Here is a 23,051-nt window from a genome sequence, read left to right as displayed (position 1 = left end):
CAAGTTTATAGAACATCCTTTTCTGAGGGAAGCACAACCTATTTATTGCAAGCTATTAATATCTTGCATCTCCTATCCTGTCGGAGTAATCTGTGGAGAGAAATTTGATTGATTATCTCTGGAATCCGCCCTTCCCCACTTCCTTCTCTGGCCCCTCCTTGTCCACAGGGGCCTCTGTAGAAACCAATGAGGGATGAAAGTCTCTGGAGAGGGCTGCCAATCTCACCTTGCTCCAAATCTCCACAAAACACAACCAACCTTCCAGACACAAAAGAAGCACCTCCTGACTCCATCTCTTTTTTTTGTTTGTTTGTTTTCTCTCTTTACAGGCATACTGATGTTTTTTTCACAGGGAGATAATTCTCATTCACGTCTAGGAAGAAAATTTCACTCTCAAAACTGTTGGTGAGAGACTCCTTTAAGAGAGAGCTTCTCTGTTCTTGTGGAGATGATTTAGTAAGGCGGTGCTGGAGTTCAAACTGAGTCTGCACGGGTCTACTTTGCCTCACTTTTTTTTTTTTTTTTTTGAGACGGAGTCTCGCTCTGTCGCCCAGGCTGGAGTGCAGTGGCCAGATCTCAGCTCACTGCAAGCTCCGCCTCCCGGGTTTACGCCATTCTCCTGCCTCAGCCTCCCGAGTAGCTGGGACTACAGGCGCCCGCCACCTCATCCGGCTATTTTTTTGTATTTTTTAGTAGAGACGGGGTTTCACCGTGTTAGCCAGGATGGTCTCAATCTTCTGACCTCGTGATCCGCCCGTCTCAGCCTCCCAAAGTGCTGGGATTACAGGCTTGAGCCACCGCCCCCGGCCTACCTTGCCTCACTTTTAAGCTTTTACGAAGAGAGCTTTTAGAAAGAGAAAAGTGCCTTCCAAAAGGGAACTCTAGAAAAAGGAAGAATGAACAGGGCTGAAACTTTGAGAGAAAACGGAAGGAGTTGGAAGATGGAGGGAGGAACCAAAATAACTAATAAGAATTTCTGGGGCCAGGCGCAATGGCTCACACTTGTAATCTCAGCACTTTGGGAGGCTGAAGTCGTGAATCACTTGAGTTCAAGAATTCCAGAGCAGTCTGGGCAATATGGTAAGATTCTGTCTCTACCAAAAATAAAAAAATTAGCTGGGCATGTTGGTGCCTGTAGTCCCAGCTACTTGGGAGGCTGAAGCAGGAAGATCCCTTGAGCCCAGAGGTTGAGGCTGCAGTGGGCTGTATTCATGCCACTGTGCTGGAGCCTGGATGACCAAGTGAGACTATCTAAAAAAAAAATATATATATATATTATTAGTTTCTTCTTATGAAATATACAATATAGGTTCCCTCTTTTTGCTCCTGTGTGAGAATGTTAAGAAAAGTCTTTGGCTTGATGTGCAGACCTGATTCCTCTGGATTCCTTTTGGGAGAGAGGTTAGAACAAGAACTGAGGCCTGGTTCCAGTAAGTGCCTGGATGCAGGACAGCAGGGGAGCTGACATCCTGGATATATGAGATAACAGTGTGGAGAATAAAGGAGTGAAGAAAATTAATAAAATATGGAATATTTTAATAAGACTGCAAGGAAGCGTACAGAGAAATACGGAAAATACAAAGATAGCTGTTTTATTGTAGCATGGACATGGACTTTATGGCCGGCAATTTAGGGGTTTTAAGCTCTTTATGTTGTTTATTTGTGGTATATATTTGACAAGTAATTTCCATTTTCGAAGTCATTTGTTCATCTGTAAAATGAGGACACTAATTCATATAACTTTCCTGGGTAGGTTTCTATTTTTGGTGAGAATTGTTTTTTTCTTTTCATGTAGTATATATTAGTTTGTACTAATACATTCTCATATTACAAAAGCAATTTAGTGGAAGAATCTTCCTTCTGATATTTGAATCGTGTGAAATAACACAAACAGAACTATACATTCAAAAAAATTCTCAGTTAGATAGCAAAAAAAGACAAGTTAAACAACAAAAAAACTTTTCCTTTCTCACAGGTGGACATTGAAGTGGACCTAATTCGGTTTTCCTATTAAAAGCCCCCACAAACAAAAGTAATTTTAAACCTATTTAAAATGAATAAAAAATTGGTTTACTAAGTTACTGGTCTCCAGCACCATTTTCTGTTTTCGGTTGTTTGGATGCAGGTTCTTCTTTGTCTGTTTCTTCTCTCGCTCTTTTCATAGGTCCAACTGCACCATTTTCATCATGTGCATCATCACTAGCAAACTTTGTTTTCTTGCTCTGAAACTGTACTTTTCCTTTACCAGACCCAGCCTGGGCAGCTTTATTACCCTTTCCTTTTCCTTTAAATCTGCAACCTTTAGACTTCCATTTGTTTAGGAATTCTTGTTGGTCTTCTATTATTTTTTTCAGTGCTTCTTTTGCCACCTCTCCTTCTAGTACTTCCCAAGTCACTTCTTTGTTCCTTAATTGTAGGTTACCATTATTTGCATCTTTGGCTTTATCCAATGTTTCCTTGACTTTTTCTTTGAATAGAATTATCCCCTCTTTTGCTCCTCTAATGAAGTCTATCCATTTTATTTCACCATGATTTGAGAAAAGGATGTGTAACTCTTCTCTACAGGTCTGATCATCTAAATCACCGAAAATTTCAGCAAGCATCCCATCTTTTCTTCTAGAGATTTCATTTCAGCATCTTCTAACTTTTGTTTTGCTTCTTGCTCTTGTTTAGCTCTTAATTTAGCTTCCACTTTATTTTGTTTTCTTTCTTCATTTATTTTTTTGGCAAAGTGATCGTCCTTGAAAAGTATTATCAGGTCTGTGTCTTTGTACTTCTGGCCAGGGGTCTCTACAAACTTCTTAGCAGATTCAATGCTATCAAACACAACAAAAATTGATCCTTAAATGCTTTATGCACTGTTCTTCTCATCTGAATATTTAGTACTTGATCTTTATCTTCTAACCATTCTTTCATGCCATCAAGATTTGCATCAGTTGGGAAGCCTTTAATATAAACAGACCTGTTTTTTACATCATTTTAATACTCATCAGTCACTTCACGTAGGGGTTTGCTTGGAGACCTTCTGATTTTAGTTTTATCTTCACTGATTTCCATGAGTTCTGCCTTGGATTTGCTCAACGCTTCCACAATTACGTTAAAGTCTGTTGTTAGACGATTCAACCTGTTGAATTTTCATTATCTCCAAAGGTACTCAGACTTCATCCAGTTATATCGTTTCCTTTAAAAACTTGTCCCGTGGCAACCTGAAGTCTCCAAAATAATACTCAATTTGTTGACAGATTTTGGCCTCCAGGGCAGCCATCTTTTCATTATCACCATTTTCAGTGATTGTGGCTGAGAGATGGCCACAAGCCTTCGGTGAGACTAGAACGCGATGGAGGTAAAAAACCGAAAGGATGTAATGGGGATGGGGGCAGTCATAGTCCCGTCTCAAAGCAACCGCAGAACTGCCTGGGCACCAGCCACGTGTGGGGAACCCCAGGGTGTCGCATTCCTCGCAGGGGCAGCCTCGTCGCCACCCGCTCCCTCTCCGCTATGCCGCCTCCGGCTGCGGCCCACGCTGCGCTCAGCCTGAGCGTGAGGAAGGCGAGGGGCTAACGGACACCGCGAGAGGCAGCAAGGAACGGAAACGTGCCAGTGCGCACCAGCAAAGCGGGCCCTTTTGTAGCTTCTCTTTGGTGAGAATTTTTAACAAATGGTATGAAAGTGCATTATTGGAATACTTGAACCCTTATTTCTATAATGGCCACTGTGGTCTCTGATACAAGGTAAGGTAATGCTTATTTATATTATAATTACTGCAGCTCTAAACCCCACTGGAAATCAGCCCTCAGTATTCTCCTAGCTTTTTCAGTGTTCCAGGTTATTGCCTCATGTTTAATCCAGAGCAGTGCCCACAGCTGTTCTTCTAGAGACACCACTGCTGATGGCCACGTAGACCCTGGTATAGGGAGGACTCTGAGTGCTCATATTTTTCACAGCACAGCTGAGAAGGGACTGGGACTTTTAACATCTAGAATTTGTTGGAGTGTTAGATTAAAACAGAAACACAATTTAGAGGGTGAATTCCACCTGCCTCAGTCTTCAGAGGCAGGCTGTCTACCTAGCTATTCACCATTCTCTGAGACAGAAGGCAGTTCACCCACCACTGAATGCTCCAGATATTTTCTCACCTCAGAGTCTAGGCCTGATTCCCTCCTATTCCCCAAGGATAAAGCGAATGCTTATCTCTCAAGGCCAGAACCTTGCTCGTTTCCCATCTCACACTTACATTCTTTTTTAATGGGTTCTTTCTCTTTTTTTTTTTTTTTTTTTTTTTTTTGAGATGGAGTCTCACTTTGTCGCCCAGGCTGGAGTGCAGTGGTGCCATCTCAGTTCACTGCAACCTCTGTCTCCTGGGGTCAAGCGATTCTCCTGTCTCAGCCTCCCAAGTAGCTGGGATTACAGGAGTGCCCCACCACGCCCAGCTAATTTTCATATTTTTGGTAGAGACGAGGTTTCGCCATGTTGGCCAGGCTGGTCTCAAACTCAAGTGATCCGCCTGCCTCAGCCTCCCAAAGTGGTGGGATTACAAGCATGAGCCACCACACCTGGCCCTTACTGGGTTTCTTAACAGTAAAAACAGATGCCTTTTCTTCAGGTGGGTACCTCTACCACCACCACAGGGAAGAATCTGCTCTGTGACCCAGAAAAGACTGTCAAAGTATATGGTATACATTTGACTAAGCCTGGCTTATGTGTACTCAAATACATACACACACACGCACAATGATTAATGTAGCATGCCCAGTCCAGCCTACGTTGCCTACTGTTTCAAGTCCAGTTCTGCCCCTGCTGAACTGTTTTTCCTCCAGTCTAGGCTGGAGGAAAGATGGCTCCTGATAGATTATGAGAAAAATGCATCTCTAAGGATATCTCCTGGGGGAAAAGGATTATTGTTAGCATATGGACTGTTCTTTCATTTGATTTAATATTTGTCTCTTGGTCTGAAACATCTGCTTTGGAACATTTCACTGCAGTATGATTCCCCAGAAGCAATGAGGAAGTAACTCCTACCAACGGGCCCTTCCACAGGGGTCCTTCCCAGAATAAACACAAAGTACTGTCTGTATTTCAGGGCGCTAGATCTGCTAGTATTTTCGCCAAAAGGCAGTTTTTTCAAATACCAAAATAAAAAAGGTTGAAGTGACTTTATGTATTTGTCATATGACCCTTAGTGGCTATCATTAAAAAAAAAAGAGAGAGAGAATGACATACAGTGCATTTAATACATATAACAAAGATGTTATTTAACTGAATGTGTATCTTAGAATTTGAATAATTTTTTCTTATGAACTGTTTTTCATATTATCAACAGATGTTTAAAAGTCAAATCTATTGACATTTTGGATGCATATGTTGTAAACAATACACACTATACTAAAATTTATTTCTGTTAGCTTAATTAGCATGCATTATCCTTAAACATGTCTAGACCAAAATCTAAGTCAAAAATTTTAAGCTCAAAATGATTCTGATAAATAATTTTCTCCTTTGAAAATAGTCAAAAAATTTACTACCAAATACACTTGCCAATGGCTGAGTAGGGTTTTCTGCTTGTAATAATATTTTAAGCTATTTTTAACAAATTATAATCAAGCTCTAACAGTCTTCAAACTAAGTACCAAACCATAACCATTAAATTACAAACATGAAATAGCTCTTCTTAACCTTAAAAATGACAAATAAAACGTTGTATTATTTTGTATAAATTTAAGGGATACAAGTGCAGTTTTGTAATATGGATGTATTATATGTTAGTGAAGTCTGGGCTTTTAGGTAACCATCACCCAAATAGTGAACATTGTACCCATTAAGTAATTTCTCACCCCTCATCCTCCTGACCAACCCATCTTTCTGAACCTCCAGCGACTATTATTCCACCCTCTATGCGCATGTGTACACTCTAGCCCCCATTCATAAGTGAGAAAATGTGTAATTTGTTTTTCTGTTTCTGAGTTGTTTCATTTAAGATCATGGCTTCCAGTTGCATCCATGTTGCTGCAGAAGACATGATTGCATTCTTTTGTGTGGCTGAATAGCATTCCATTTATATGTTTACCACATTTTCTTTATCCAGTCATCTGTTGATGGACACTTCGGGTTCCTACAGCACTTATTACATGGTTTGGAAATCTTGCCCATCTTCCTGATTAGGATCCTGGCTTTGTTTTATGCTTCCTACTCTCAGTTCTCTTTTGGCCCAATTCTTTTCCTTCAAAAAAATTTTATATTAATTTGTTTTGTTACTGCAGAAGCAATATATAGACACATATATGCATTCTAACAATTTGAAGTCTATGCAAACGTTAAAATGCCCTTTCCTACTCCATTTCCAACTCCTTAAGATACCAACTATAGCAATTTGATAAGTATTCCTCTAGACATTTTTCTAAGCTAATACCATCATTTAGAAAGACAGACATGAATATTTTAATTTATAATTGCAAACAAATAAATATTTATATAATGCACTCTGAGACTTCCTTTTTCACTTGGTATATGATGGACTTTTCTACAAATTAATATATATTAGATCCAATTCACTTTATTGCAGAGTATTTCACAATATAACTTTCAGTATAAGTGTTTTAAAATATCTTATGAAAACTACATAGATAATACTAATATATTTGCACATTGCATGACACAAAGCAAGTTATCAGTAATTTTAGTTGTTATTCATAGTAATTATGAGGGACAGGATTCCAAATTTTTACCCCTAAAATACCTCTAAAATCTCTTTCCTATTTTACTCCTAAAATACCTGTAAAATCTATTTCCTATTGTGGAACTTAATTTTATTGGAGAAGTTTATGAATATTCCCACATACTTAAATGTAAGAAAGATATCATATGAGCTCTTTTAGAGTAACAGGGTAAGAAACAGCACAGACATCTTCACTGTGGAAATGTTTATAGATTTTTTCTATTAAATTAGTGTCATTTATGACTTTGGGTTTTAGTTTGTCTGACCATATTATAGTGGTTCTAAAACATAGACCAACGTTCTTCGACTCTCTTTCTATTGAGAGGAGGAAGTCTTTGTACTTGCCCTTGAATCTGAACAAGTTTATGACCAGTTCCATCAGTAGAACACAGTGAAAGAAATACTGTGTGATTTCAGAAAAGGCCATTCGGCTTCCACATCGTTCTCTTGGGATGCTTGCTCTGGGATGAGCCAGCTACCTAGTAAGAAGCCTGCTTACTCTGAATCTATCACATTCAAACAAACAAACAAGCAAAGAACCCCCAAACCCAAAACATTACTGTTCACAAATTTTTTTTTATGCTGAGGGATCAAGTATGATGTAACAAACAAAAATATTAAAAAGAGGGTGAATAAAAACAGAAAATGTTAAGAGTAGTATCTGGCTGCTCTGACTACTGGTCATATTTTCCAGTTTTTTAGAATTTTATATCAGACTTCCCAAAACACTTATTTCAAAGCATGTATTGACATTATTATCAAAACCAAATATAAAGACAGACAAAAAAATCATGTTATTCTTGATATATTAAACTTTAATAAGTTGTTATTTTAAAATATTTCCCTCCTTGTTCTCTAAATATATAGTTATTAACTAAAAAGAGGAAAAAATTTGGAAGTCCAAGGATAGACTAAGTTTATTATTTCTACCTAAAGGATGGGAAGAGATTAAAATTATTCATTGAAATATTAGTCTTTTTGTGGGGTCTGTAGACAAAACAAAATATTTTCACATGAGTGAGGGACTGTTTGTCTGTGAGTAATATAATTAATAAAGGTGTTTCATAGCATGCCAGAATTAAAAATATGGTGAAATAAGCCATATGGCACACAATAAATCAGAGTGAATCACTTGAGAATCAGATGTCAGATCTATAAGTTACATGCTTTGTCTTTTTAAAAAGCATTTACAGCTGTAAACTGACAGTGGCACACATACAAATGTACACACACAAACACAAACCTATTTTCTTCTTATTCAGTATAATTTAAAGTTCTTGGAATTTTTTGTATGTTTTAGTAATAACATTTTGATTTTATGGCATAAACAATACTAATACAGTAATGCCATTAAATAATGAAATAAAATTATGACTATTCAAATTATATATGTAAACCCGTGAAAGGTAATATCACTGCATTAGGTATTTATTTCTTAGTAAAATGTTTGGCAATGCTGAGGCATATATTAGAAACAAGAACCTAATGCTGATTTAATAAAATAAAAAATTTTCTAATTTGTTTTTCCAAATAGTCTAAGGAAAAGTCTTGCTGAGAATTGTTTTGTCATTGCTATGGCTGTTGCTCTTAATGTTGATACTATGTTATTACTGAACCTCATTATACTTTCAAGTATAAAAGGAGCTGGAAGAAACTTATGGCATAGTCTTATAGACCATAAATTTCTCAAATTCATAAGATCCTAGGATACCATAGTCTCAGTAAATGTTTACTGACTGAATTAAATTAAAATGGATGCTTTGACATAATATAATGAATGATATATAGGCATTATTACTGTAGACACTGGCAGATATAAACAAGATTTTATTTGATTTTTAACAGCATAAAATGTTTCTCTCTTCCTTTAGAGAAGACACATGCTCATTAACATCTTATTACTGTAATTCTCAAACTCCATCATTATCCTTGAACTTCACCTTTAGTCAACTCCTTTTTTCTTCTGCCTGACTGCTTTACTCTCTAGGTTGTGGAGACTACTTATTATGAGAAATTCTTTATGCTTTGTGATTTTGTGGGAAGCTTAGGAAAAAAAAAAAGGACAGGCACCAAGATTTTTTTATAGACTGCACCTATAAAGAAAATAAATCAAAAGTAACAGGATGGGCACTTGTGGCCTGATTACACAAAAATTTAATTCCTTGAATTACTAACAAGTAGCTTTGACAACAATTTGGCAAACTGTTAAACAACTGAAATGTTGTTGAATCAATTAGAAATCAGACCCAACTTTTGGTATAACAATTTTGTGGAACATGCCTCAGTGAAGACTAGCTTTTTGCTTCTGGTGATGGGAATAGACTTGGGAGCTTGGGGAAAAGACTGATATGGAACTGAGTAGGACAGCTGTGTTGAACACAACATTTATTAGATAATGCAACTCACAAATTTAGCTTTCTAAGTAAGCTGTGAGCTAAAGCAAAGTGCCCTGAGGTAGTCAAAGACATGATCAAGGAGGGATCTATAACATTATTATCACCAGTCAAGCTCAAAAGAGAGCTTGGATCATAAAAAATGAGTTGCCTCTAGCAAAAGAAGTATAAGATTAGGGAGAGGGGTTGTTCATGCCACACATACCTTATTTTCTCATTGAATCCAAATTAGATAGATAGGTAGATGAATATATTGATATACATTCTTGTATGCCAGTGTACATTATAGCACTATTCAAATTAGTCAAAAGATGGAAACATTCCAAGTTTCCATCAACAGATGAATGAACAAAATGTAATATGTATACATTAATAAAATATTATTCCATTAGGAATACTAACAATGCCCAAGCTGAGAATCAAATCAAGAACTCAACCTTTTACAACAGCTGCAAAAAGAAAATAAAATACCTAGGAATATGTGTATCTAAGGAAGTGAAAGGTCTCTACAAAGGGAAACTGTAAAACACTATTGAAAGAAATCATAGATGACACAAACAAATGGAAACACACCCCAAGTTCATGGATTGGATGACTCAGTATTGTGAAAATGACCATGCTTTCCAAAGCAATCTACAGATTCAGTGCAATTCCCATCAGAATACTAACATTATTTTTCAGAGAATTTGAGAAAACAATCATAAAATTCAAATGGCACCAAGAAAAAGCTCGAATAGCCAAAGCAATTATAAGCAAAAAGGACAAATCTTGAGGCTTCACATTACTGGACTTCAAATTATACTGATGCAGGACAGGCAACCCCTAGAACTGGGGATTAGCCTGGGAGGGTTCTTGGCTTCTCCAAGGGAAGAATTCAAGGGCGAGCCAATGGTGTTGAACTTTTATTGAAGTGGTAGTGTACAGCAGCAGCAGAGGTACTGCTCCTTGGGGAGCAGGGCTACCCCATTGACAGTATGCTCAGAATAGCAGCTCAGAGGCAGTTCTGCACTCATATTTATAACCGGTTTTACTTATATGAAAATTAAAGGATGGTTTATACAGAAATTTCTAGGAAAAGATGGGAACTTCTGGTTTGTTGTGTTGTTGCTGTGGAAAGGGGCAGTAACTTCCAGGTGTTGCTGTGGCAATGGTAAACTGACATGGCACACTGACGGACCTGTGTTATGAAAAACTGCTTCTGCTCCAGCCTTGTTTTATCTAGTCCTCAATTTTGGTCTGGTATCTGAGCCCTGCCTCCTGGGTCAAGTCTTGCCTCCTACCTTAATGCTGCAGGCTGCCACCAAAACAGCATGGTACTCATATAAAAGCAGGCACATGGACCAATGAAACAGAATACAGAACCCAGAAGTAAAGCCAAATACTTACAACCAACTGATCTTTGACAAAGCATAAAAAAACATAAGTTGAGGAACAGACAACCTATTTAATAAATGGTGCTGGAAAAACTGGCTACATGTAGAAGAATAAAACTGGATCCCTATCTCTCACTTTATTCAAAAATCAACACAAGATGGATGAAAGACTTACCACCTAAGACCTGAAACCATAAAAATTCTAGAATATAACCTTCTGAACATTGGCTTGAGCAAAGAATTCATGACTAAGATCTCAAAAGCAAATGCAACTAAAACAAAATAAATAAATGAGACCTGATTAATTAAAAAGCTTCTACACAGGGAAAATTAAAAAAAAAATCATCAGAGTAAATAGGCAAGCCACAGAATGGGAGGAAATCATTTGCAAATTATGCATCTGGCAAGGGACTAGTATCCAGAATCTATAAGAAACTCAAGCAAATCATGAAAATAAAACAAATAATCTCATTAAGCAGTGGGCAAATGAGATGAATAGACATTTTCAAAAGAAGATATACAAATGGCCAACAAACACATGAAAAAATGCTCAACATCACTAATGATCAGGGAAATGCAAATTAAAACACAATAAGATACCATCTTACTCCTTCAAGAATGGCCACTATTAAAAATTTGAAAACCAATAGATATTGGTGTGGATGCAGTGAAAGGGTGACACTTATACATTGCTGGTGGGAATGTAAATTAGTACAACCTCTATGAAAAACAGTATGGCGATTCCTTAAAGAACTAAAAGTAGACCTGTCATTCAATCTGGCGTTCCCCCAATTGGATATTTACCCAAAAGAAAGGAAGTCATGGTATGAAAAAGACACATGCACATGTATGTTTACTGCAGCTCAATTTGTAACTGCAAAGATATGGAACCAACCTAAATCCCTATTGACCAATGACTGGATAGAGAAAATGTGGTACATATACACCATGGAATACTACTCGGCTATAAAAAGCAATGAAATAATATCTTTTGCAGCAGCTTAGATGTGCTGTAGGTCATTATTTAAAGTGAAGTGACTCAGTAATGGAAAACTAAACATCGTATATTCTCACTTATAAGTGACAGCTGAGCTATGAATATGCAATGGCATACAGGGTGATATAATGAACTTTGGAGACTCAGAAGGGGGATGGAGGAGAGTTGGTGAGGGATAAAAAACTACGTATTGGCTACAGTGGGATGGGTGATGGATGCACTAAAATCTCAGCCTCAGAATTTCCCATCCTGTAATTCATCTATGTAACCCAAAACCACTTGTACCCCAAAAGCTATTGGAAATAAAAAAATTAAATTAAAAATGTAATATGTACACACTAATGGAATGTTATTCAGCCATAAAAAGCAATTGAAGCTCTTCATTTATATAGAATATGAGGTATAAGCAATTTCATAGTTACAGAAAGGTAGATGATAAATAAGTGATATAGCTAGGGTTGCTATTATGTCTCTCTCTATATATAATTACCCTTTTGATTGGTGTTTTCGTAATAACTAACAAGGGTGAGGATCTTTTTATGTGCTTATTGGCCATTTGTATAACTTCTTTGGAACAATGTTTATTTCAGCTTTTTCACATTTTGTAATTAGGTTATCTTTTTGTTGTTGAGTTGTAGAAGTTCTTTGTATATTTTGATATTAAGCTCATCATATATATAATTTCCAAATGTATTTTCCCATTCTGTAGATTGTTCACTTTGTTTATAATATTCATTGAGTCACAAAGTTTTTAATACTGATGAAGTCCATCCTATCTTTTCTGTTGTTGTTGTTACTTGTGTTTTTTGGTGTCATATCTAAGGACTCATTGTCAAATCCAAATTTTATTCTATGAGTTTTGTAGCTTTAGCTCTTATATTTAGGTCCTTAATCCACTTTTTAGTTAACTTTTGCACACAATATGAGGAAAGGGGTTCAACTTTATTCCTCGGAACATAGAAATCCAATTGCCCAGCACCATTTCTTGAAGTGACTATTCTCCTATTGACTAGACTTGGTGTCTTGGTTTGTTTGTTTATTTGTTTATTTATTTTAAGTTCTGGGATACATGCACAGAATTTGCAGGTTTGTTACACAGGTATATGTGTGCCATGGTCGTTGCTGCACCTATTGAGCTGTCCTCTAAATTTCCTGCTCTTGTCCCCCAGTCCCCAACAGACCCTGGTGTGTATTGTTCCCCTCCCTGTGTCCATATGTTCTCATTGTTCAACTTGTACTTATGAGTGAAAACATGCGGTGTTTGGTTTTATGTCCTATGTTAGTTTGCTGAGGATGATGACTTCCAGTTTCATCCATGTCCCTGCAAAGGACATGAACTCATTCCTTTTTATGACTGCATAGTATTCCATGGTATATATGTACAACATTTCCTTTATCCAGTCTGTCATTGATGGGCATTTGGATAGTGACTTTGCTATTGTAAATAGTGCTGCAATAAACATATGTGTGCATTTGTCTTTATAGTAAGTCATGGATATTAGACCTTTATCAGGTGGGTAGATTGTAAAAATTTTCTCCCATTCTGGAGGTTGCCTGTTCACTCTGATAATAGTTTGTTTTGCTGTGCAGAAGCTCTTCAGTTTACTTAGATCCCTTCTGTCAATTTTGAATTTTGTTGCAATTGCTTTTGGCATTTTGATCATGAAGTCTTTGCCTATGCCTATGTCCTGAATGCTATTGCCTAGGTTTTCTTGTAGGGTTTTTATGGTTTTGGGTTTTACATTTAAGTATTTAATCCATCTTGAGTTAATTTATGTATAAGATGTAATAAAGGGGTCAATTTTCAGTTTTCTGCATATGGCTAGCCAGTTTCCCCAGCACCGTTTATCGAATAGGAGGTCCTTTCCCCATTGCATGTTTTTGTCACGTTTGTCAAAGATCAGATGGTTGTAGATGTGTGGACTTTGTTAAAAATCAATTGACCATAGATGTATGAGTTTACTTTTGGATTCTGAATTCTATTTCATTCATTTATGTATCTATCCTTATGCCAGTACCACACTGTTTTGATTATTTAGTTTTGTAATAAAACCAGCATTTTAATCAGTTTGGGCAGTGTTTAGTCATTCAGGCTGCTATGACAAAAAATACCATAGACTGAGTGACTTTAACAACAGAAATTTATTTCTCAGACTTCTGGATGCTGAGAAGTCCAAAATTAAAGTGCCAGAATGGCTGGGTACTGATGAGGGATCTCTTCCTGGCTTATAGATAGTTATCCTCTTGCTATATTTTCATGTGGTAGACAGAAAGTGAACTCTAGTCTCTTTCTCTCTCTTTTTTTTTAGATGGAGTCTCGCTCTGTCACCCAGGCTGGAGTGTGGTGGCATCATCTCGGCTCATGGCAAACTCCTCCTCCCGGGTTCAAGTGACTCTTCTGCCTCAGCCTCCTGAGTAGCAGGGACTACAGGCATACACCACCATGCCTGGCTAATTTTTGTGCTTTTACTAGAGAAGAGGTTTCACCACATTGACCAGACTGGTCTCGAACTCCTGACCTGGTGATTTGCCCGCATTGGCCTCCCAAAGTGCTGGGATTACAGGCATGAACCACCATGCCTGGCGCTCTTTCTCTCTTTAAAAGCAGATCTCATCTAAATCGAATTACCTTCCAAAGTCCCCACTTCTTAATTTCGTACCATTGAGGGTTAGGTTTCAGCAAAAAATGTTTTAGGTGGACACAAACCTGCAGTCCATAACAAGCAGGTAGTGTGAGTCAACTACGGTTTTGTGTTTAACAAACGTTTTGGCTGTTCAAAGTCTCTTGCAATTCATATGAATTTGAGGATCATCTTTTCCATTTCTGCTAAAAAGCTGTGGAAATTTGAACGGGGGTTGCATTGAACCTATAGATCTCTTCGGATAGAGTTAATGTTTTAACAATATTAAGTCTTCTTACCTATGAGCATGAGTTGTGGCTCCATTTATTCAGTTTTTTCAAAATGTGTTTCAACAATACTTTATAGTTTTCAAGTACAAGTTTTGCACATTTTGGTTAAATTTCTTTCCTAGATATGTATATTATTCTTTAAATGCTACTGTAAATGAAATTGCCTTATTAATTTCCTTTTTGCATTGTTCACTGCAAATATTATAGGAACACAATTGATTTTTGTGTGTTGATATTGTGCAGCATTCAACATTGCTAACCACATTTTTTAGCTCTAATAGCATTCTTGTGATATTTTGGGGGATTTTCTATATGCAGGGTCATGTTATATGTAAATAGAGATAGTTTTACTTAATCCTTTCCAATTTGGATGCCTTTTCTTATCTAATTGTACTGGCTAGAACTACTAGTACAATAATGAATAGCAATGGTGAAAGCAGACATTCTTGTTCTGTTCTTGAGTTTAAACCCACTTATGCCTAGTGTTCCATTATTGAGATGTTAAGCATATGGGAATAATTTATATTCAACTGCTCAAGGTTATTGTCAAGGTCTGATTGCAAAAATTCAAAAAGTTGCAACCTCTGGCATAAATGGGTTATGGAGAAAGTTTTCAGTCTTTCCCCATTGAGTATGATGTTAGCTGTGGGTTTACTCCTTATCATGTTCATGGGAATATTAATTATTACTGCATTCCAGAAACTTATTTGGCAATAGCAACACAATTAAAAATAGAAAATGCTTTGGAGGCTATGTTTATAGATGATTTCCACAGACAGAAAAAGACCATTTCTTTTCTTTAAAGACAGTTTCTCCGGATAAATTGTAAAATATCTGTGTAATGAAACTCTGAGGGAGGAGGCTCTCAGAAACTGATATTAACTTGTTTATCTATAAAGAATAAAATGTTGATTAGATTGTGGTATGTTCACATTCTGGAATACTTTGCATCTATTAAAAATAAGTTAGATGTACACATATGAACCCGGAGGAATGTATAGTATCTGTTTTAAGGTAGAAAACTATTTTACACAAATTAAGACAACACTACCTCATTTTTTAAAAAATGAACCAAAACCACTTCACATTCCTGTGTGTGTGTGTGCCCTTTTTATGAGTGTGTATAAATATGGAGAAGGATGCATGCCATGTGGTAATGATTGGTTACCTAGCAAATAGAAGAATGGAAAGAATTTGGTAACTTTTGTTATTATTTTTTACAGATTATTCTGTATTATGGTACACATACTTCACAGGACATATATAGATAATACATCCTATGTAATAATACGTAAAAAATAATTAACATTTATTAGAATTGAAAAATAATTCAGGAAAAGTCATAGAGAATGGGTGATAGATACTTCAGGAACAGCCAGAGAGAGGTTTGTCCAGAGAAAAATTAAATTTGCCAAAACCAAATTTAATCAACTTCATTGTTTTTCTCAGCTACCAACAAACAGATGTAAAGACCAACACAATGGCACTTAGAAAAGCCTGGAAGGAGTGAGACAATGAGGTCTTGTAGGGACCCTGGGGATATTGAGTGACTAAGACAGAAACACTCACTTAAGGAGCTCCCAAGTAAATAGATTGTATTTTCTTCCCTTCACTTAGTAGTTTTGGATAGATATAGGTATCCTCCTATCTATGCGCAGACCATTTTCCCCCCTAATTTTAAGGGCTTGCTGCAACCTATGGATAAGAATAGAGTATTACAATTTGCACCAACACACCCTAAAATCCACCAGGGAGCTAGATGACTGTATATCAGAGGAGGCTTGAGTTTGATGTATTTTAGTTTGGTTCAACTCAAACAATATTCATTATCATTATTAAACACCAAGTTATGTATTGGGTCTTCATAAATAAATAAAGCTTTAGAGTTAATGAATTATTGAACTCAACGAGTTCACAACTTAGTAGGTAAGATAAAGTTGGATATAATTTTAATACCCTGAAGGTAACACAAATGTATAATGAGGCAGGAGTGGAGTTCAGTTTTAATGATATATAAATGTGAAATAGGAAATGTGAGGAGTAGAATCTGAGAATTTACAAAGCTCAAATCATAGAAAACTGTGTGTGCTGTGGACGGTATATGTGAAGTCCTGGACGTGCTGAGGTCAGAGGTTGGTTATATGGATCTTAGGTTCAGTTAGAAGATCAGGACTGGGGATACACATTTATGATTTGATGGGTAAGAATAATAGATAGGCCATGGGAGACAATGGATCATGCAAGAAAAGATGTAGACGAAATGAAAAAAGAGCAATGGACAGAGAGGTTAACAGCATATTAATTAGGAGTCAAATGAGCAAGAAATCTACCAGAAAATGGTTTATAAGGGTAACACAAGAGATCTTAAGGGCACTGAGCAGAAATTTTAAATTATTTGTTCCTGGGTCTCAGGATCCATAAGAAAAAGAATTTAGGCTGGCCGTGGTGGCTCACGCCTGTGATCCCAACACTTTGGGAGGCCAAGGTGGGCGGATCACTTGAGGTCAGGAGTTCGAGACCAGCCTGACCAACGTGATGAAACCCTGTCTCTACTAAAAATACAAAAATTAGCTGGGCATGGTAGCACATGCCTGTAGTCCCAGTTACTTGGGAAGCTGAGGCAGGAGAATTGCTTGAACCTGGAAGGAGGAAGTTGCAGTGAGTTGAGATTGTACCACTGTACTCCATCCAGCCTGGGTGACAGAGGGAGACTCCATCTCAAAAATAAAAAAATAAAAAAAGAAGATGAATGTAATAAAATCACCTAGGTGCTTATGGAGAAAAAGACAAAATACCAGCATAAAACAATGCATCAGGTTTTTCGATTTCCACTAAACTTAAAATATAGAATATGTAAAAATAACATATTCAATAGAATACATAACATTAACTAATAGTAGTATAATGAGCATAGTATTAAGTTGTGGGAGTTAATATGCCTCATACAATCTATTGTAGAATATAAGATCAGTATTACCTGTTATTTATGCCTTCCCCCTAGAGTTTTATTTTTTCAATTATAGAAATAAAACCTGCAAGTAAGAAAAAAACATTTTTTTTGTTTGTTTGGTTTTGTTTGAGATGGAGTGCTAGAGTGCAGCAGCATGATCTCTGCTCACTGCACTCTCTGCCTCTCAGGTTGAAGTGATTCTTCTGCCCCAGTCTCCCAAGTATCTGGGACTACAGGCAGGAGCCACCTTGCCCCACTAATTTTTGTATCTTTTTTTTTTGTTTTTATTTTTTTAGTAGAGACAGAGTTTTGTCATGTTGGCCAGGCTGCTCTTGAACTCCTGGCCTCAGGTGATCCATCTTGCTGGGCTTCTGAAAATGTTGGGATTATAGGCATGAGTCATCACGCCCAGCCAAAAGCATGTTTTTTTGAATAGGATATTACTATTGAATCTCAGTTTACAAAGTAGAGTTTTATGTACAAAATGAACGTCACATCTGGTATAAAATAAATTTAACATTTTGGTTTTAAATTTGGTGTCAAGTGCTGAAAGCTTCACTGACAAAATGACACAACTACATATAGGAAATAAACTATGAGGACTGCCAGGCCAGAGAAGTGTAGGCAAGGACAATGCACCATCAGATTCTTCAAAGATTCTAAGCTCTATAAGTTTCACGTAATTGCCTGTTTTTACCAGGAAATACCTTCTTTGGCGAAGTCAGCCCTACTTACTGGGTATGATTGCCATTGGCATCTGTCCCAGAATCTGGGAGTGGGACTCCAGGACTCTCATTGCATCTTCAACAAAACGAGTAGACCCACTTTTCTTGGAATTTTTTTTATATTAAAAAAGCTTCAGAATCACTGAGAAGATATCTCCAGCTCTAACAAAAACTCACTTTTTATTCAGTTATAATTGGAATATTATATTACTCTAGTTTATTGTTGTATAGATTAGAGCACACAGAAGTTCTAAAATAGAGATGTGGCAGGAGTTTCAATATAGTGAAAAATAAGCTCATAGAGTTGAAAATGAGGGAAAACAGTCATAGATAATTATAGTGTAATCTGCAAGAAATCTGTCAGCAAACTATGGCTGGCATGCCAAATACAACAGTGTTCTATGTATGTAAATAAGGTTGTATTGGGACACAGCTGTACCCATTTGGTCACAGATTGCCTATAGCTGCTTTGGCTTCACATTGCAGAGAGAAATATTCTCTGCAAAAGACTGGCTAGTGACATCAAAAATGTTTACTGTGTGACCATTTATAGAAAAAAACTGACAAGCCTAGAGCAAAAGCCAGGCAGAACCTATAGAGCAAAATGCTTCTAGCTCAGTTGGGGAAGTTCAGATTTACAGATCCTTAGCTAAGATGATGTAGTTTGCCATCTTAGATCTTATATTCTAATTCACATATTTACTGTGTCACCAACAAATGAATAGAATATTTCAATCATTGTGCAGGTAACAATGACACAGCAAGACTAGTGTTTAATCTAAGAATCTCTGCTAATTATTGAGTACTCACTAGGTGTCGTGCTCGTTGTATTTATGTACATTATTTATTTAAATTTTACACTGCCTCAGTGACAGACAATTGTATATTATTCCTGTTTTCTGAAGGAGAAAAAGGTGCTTGGGTACTTTGTGTAACATGCTTAAAGTCACGTTAAAACTAACACAAACAATGTCAAGAGCCTTGGTTCTTAATACTGAAATTAGGGAGCAATGGAAGCCATTGAGGACAGGTAAGTTTGTTAGATGTGATATATTAAATAACTCGTGGTGGGTGAAGAAGAGTTAACCAGAAAAACAAAAATGAAAAACAACAGAAAGGGTGGGTATACAAAGGCCATAGGCAGTTTCTTACTCCGTGACTATTTCACAGAGTAATGTGTAATTCATTTCTGGCTGCACTAAATGAATTTGCTCAGTTAATGAGATTCCACTGATAGACCACATGAGGAATAACAATACTAACAATAACAAAAGCCTCAACTCTTTATTGAGCACATTTTACATGCCAGGTTTGCTAAAGCTGCACATGTGTTGTCTATTTCATCCACACAACAGCTTTATGAGGCAATACTATTATTATCCCCATTTTACAGAGACAGAGACAGAGGCAAAGACAAGTTAAGTAACTTGCCTAGAATTACCTAGTTGGTAAGTGGCAGAGCCAATTTTTAAAACAAGTCATTTTGATTCCAGGACCTGTGGCCTTAACCACTGCACAGAACTGCCTCATGTTGTTCCTTCTTGAGTATAATGCTATGGCTCTCAGTGCAATAGAGACATGGTTGAAACTCATCCCTCAATCAGCTGACTTTCTGTTTTTTGAATTCAAATCATTCAAAGGTGAGGACATAATGGGTTTAGAGAATCAGAATCTGTCTTGAAACTGTCCATGAACTGAACTGTGTTCCTCCAAAATTCATAAGTTGAAGCCCTAACCCCTAATGTTACTCTACCTAAAGTAGAGTCTTTAGTAGGTAATTAAGGTTAGGTGAGTGAAATAAGGGTGGACCCCAAGCTGATAGGACAGGCCTTATAAGAAGAGGAACAGAGAGAGAGGGGGGGGAGGGAGGGGAGAGAGAGAAAAAGAGAGAGAGAGAATATGAATCTCTGCCATATGAGGACATAGAAGAAAGTGGCCTTCTGGAAGCCAGAAAGAGAGCCTTCCAAAGAACCCAACCATGTCAGCACCCTGATCTTGAACTTTCAGCCTCCAGAACTGGGAGAACATATATTTTTGTTGCTTAAGCCACCCAGGTGATGGCATATTGCTATGGCAGTCTGAGCTGACTAATACACACCATGGGGCGGAATTGTGGTGCCAGGTCTCTTCACATGAACCAGTCGAGGATTCCTGGTCCCATCAGATACAACCAGTGTCAATGGGTTTAAAACAATTTGGAAGTCACAAAGTGAATGTGGCAATAAATTAGAGAATTTTGAAAGCCTCTCTAGCTAGAAGTCATTGGACTATGAGCCTCATTTCAAAAATCCAGAAGAAAAGGTTGTGCACTATTAATAACATGTCCAAAATTATCCAGCTTGTAAAGTATAAGATCCCAAACTTGATTCAAAGTTGATTGAAACTGATAACACGTGTTCTTTCTTCTTTATATGATACCTTATATACATATGCACAAAATTTAATACCCTAATGCCAAAAATATCACAAATTCCAGGACTTTACTTAAGTACAACAAAGCATTTGTTTCTCTTTGCCTATGGAATCTTTTTCTCCCAAACCCATGACTCCAATCTAATCATGAGAAAACCATCAAATAAATCCCAACTGAGAGATATTCTGCAAAATACTTGACCAGTACACGACAAAACTGTTACAGCCTTCAAAACAAAAACAAAAACAAAAACAAGGGAAAAAAAGAAAGCTGAAAAACTATCACAGCTAGGAGAAGCTTAAGGAGATATGATGAAAAAATGTAATGTAAATATAATGTGGTAACCCAGATAGCATCTTCTAACAGACAAAGGACATTATAGATTAGGACAAAGAAAATATGATTAATATATGTACTATTGTTTATAATAATGTGTCAATATCGGTTTATAAATTTGGGCATATGCACCATACAAATGTAAGACACTAATGATAGAGGAAATTAAGTGTGGGGTATACAGGACTACTTTGTCTTAACTTTACAATGTATCTGTATATCTATAATTATTCTAAGCATGTGTTTTAAAAAATAAGGGCATACCTTGGACCCAATAATTCTAGATATGTATCCAAAGAAAATAAATATTAAATAAGTGCATATCTTAATACTATGTAACATACCCAAAAGTATATCTATTCTCTATTCTTCAAGTTCCTTGAATGTACCTAAGGGTTTCAGAGGAGAGTCCTGCATTCTGGAAACACTAAATCATCCTTTCTAATAACTATCATTAGCCATCAAATTATTGGAAATGTATAATGCTCAGTGCTAATTGAGGATGTGTACTTACTGATGCTTCTTATCTGTGTAACAAAGGTGCAATTTGGTATTTTTTTTTAGAAAACTGTCTGCCATCATGTAAACTTTGAAAATATTAATAAATATAATCTGCTAAATCCATTTTTAGAAATATAGCAAGTCATATCAGAGATGTACACAGTTTTATGTACAAATATATTTAACATTCCTACATTTGTAATAGTAAACAGTTGAAAAGAATTAAACATTCATTAATAGGAGAATGTTAAATAAATACTAGCATTTCTATCCAAATAATTCTATATAACGTTTTAACTAATGCTTTTATGTAAGCTTAATTAAATTGGAAAATGATAAAAAATCATTTCAATCATTTTAATGGTGCTGAAATATTAATATAGTTTAAAGCCATGTTAATTTTGTCTCCTTACTTTTCTCTTTACCAAAATATTTATAACAAGCACATACTCTTTTGTATGATTAACAAAAATGAACACAGCAAGAAGGTCCTCACCAGACACTAGATTTTGGACTTCTTAGTCTCCAGACCCATGAAAGTATAAATTTTGGTTTTTAATACATTATCTAGTCTGTGGTACTTTTTGTGATAGCACGAAGAAAAGCTAGGTCAATGAGATTATATTGAAAAATATGAAAGGTGCTGAATTAATTGAAAGAAAGATTCACTTTCTCTTTAGACGCACACACACACACTTCTGAAGACAACATGATGAACTGCAGACCACTCCCAGGAAAACCTTGGTGTCTGTGTTCTTGTGCCGAAGTAGAAGACCCACATGATTGAAGGTTTCTGGTTCACTGGGTCACAACTAGAGGAGAATCCCTTCTATCTAAGGTTGCTAGGATTGCAATGAAACACATTGGCTCCACTGGAAAACCATGAAGTGTGAATATACACTGGGTCTGATTGATTTCTCTCAAGTTCTTGCCATTGACATCTAGATTTGTGAGGTAATATCTTTGTTGTGTCCCTTCTCTTCTCTGAGTCTAATAATTTAGTCTAACTACACATATGGGGGAGGTTACTCCTACTCCTAGGTTGATAATATGTCCCTGACCTTTGTAGATAGGATCAGTCTTCCTGACTGCAAAAAAGAAAAATCTGAAAAACAAAGAATCCAACCAAGTTTTCCACTTTTCAGCCTGCTCTGCAATTATACCATGAAATGTTCATGTGTGGAGAATGGTCTAAGGTATTGATTGTATCCCCTTGGTTTCCTATGGGGCCAGGTGGGCCTAGAGTATTCACAGTTCCTGGGCTACTGTGTTGTCCCTGTAATCAGCCTTTTCATTTTCACTTTTCCCAATGTACTGTACAAATAACAGCTCTTTCTACTTGGTAGTACCAGAACATAGTCAGAGAGCACTAGTTTATAAAATCTTGCCCTCCTCCACCAGGCCCACTAATGATCTATCCTGGTTGCCAGAGACTGTTTGGCTTTGATGTAAAACACTCACAGAGTACCAGTCAAGCCTTGTAGTGATAAACACTAGTCAGAGGCAGAGCTGTGGTGCCTTTTGGAGCCAGGGAGGACCTGCTGATGGCCACATGTCCTTCTAGCTAATCCTGAGCATCTGTGTGGTACTCTGATGGATGGGTCTGAATTACAGGCACATGGCTCAAGTCTGTTTAGATTTCCCTACGGAATTCTGGAATATGCTGCTTTGATTGTGTTTTTCATTAAAAAACTGGGTTGAGGGAAAAAGAGCGAGGCAAAAGATTTCTGCTAATTGAAC

The 23,051-nt window shown here is 36.8% G+C and overlaps 1 pseudogene across 1 annotated transcript; it reads right to left on the bottom strand.

Annotated features, from left to right (window-relative positions):
* Nucleotides 1-1,782: 1,782 nt before the first annotated feature.
* On the bottom strand, nt 1,783-3,933 carry LOC117072157 (annotated as a pseudogene). Its single transcript, XR_004432720.1, has 2 exons — nt 3,862-3,933; nt 1,783-3,496 (listed from the first exon to the last, which is right to left on the bottom strand). The product of XR_004432720.1 is annotated as a lupus La protein-like (transcript).
* Nucleotides 3,934-23,051: the final 19,118 nt, after the last annotated feature.

The sequence above is a fragment of the Trachypithecus francoisi genome, unplaced genomic scaffold, assembly GCF_009764315.1.
Source record: "Trachypithecus francoisi isolate TF-2019V2 unplaced genomic scaffold, Tfra_2.0 Lachesis_group4, whole genome shotgun sequence".
NCBI classification, from domain to species: Eukaryota; Metazoa; Chordata; class Mammalia; order Primates; family Cercopithecidae; genus Trachypithecus; species Trachypithecus francoisi.
Note: the sequence above shows the minus strand (reverse complement) of the source record. Positions and strands in the feature narration are given on the sequence as shown.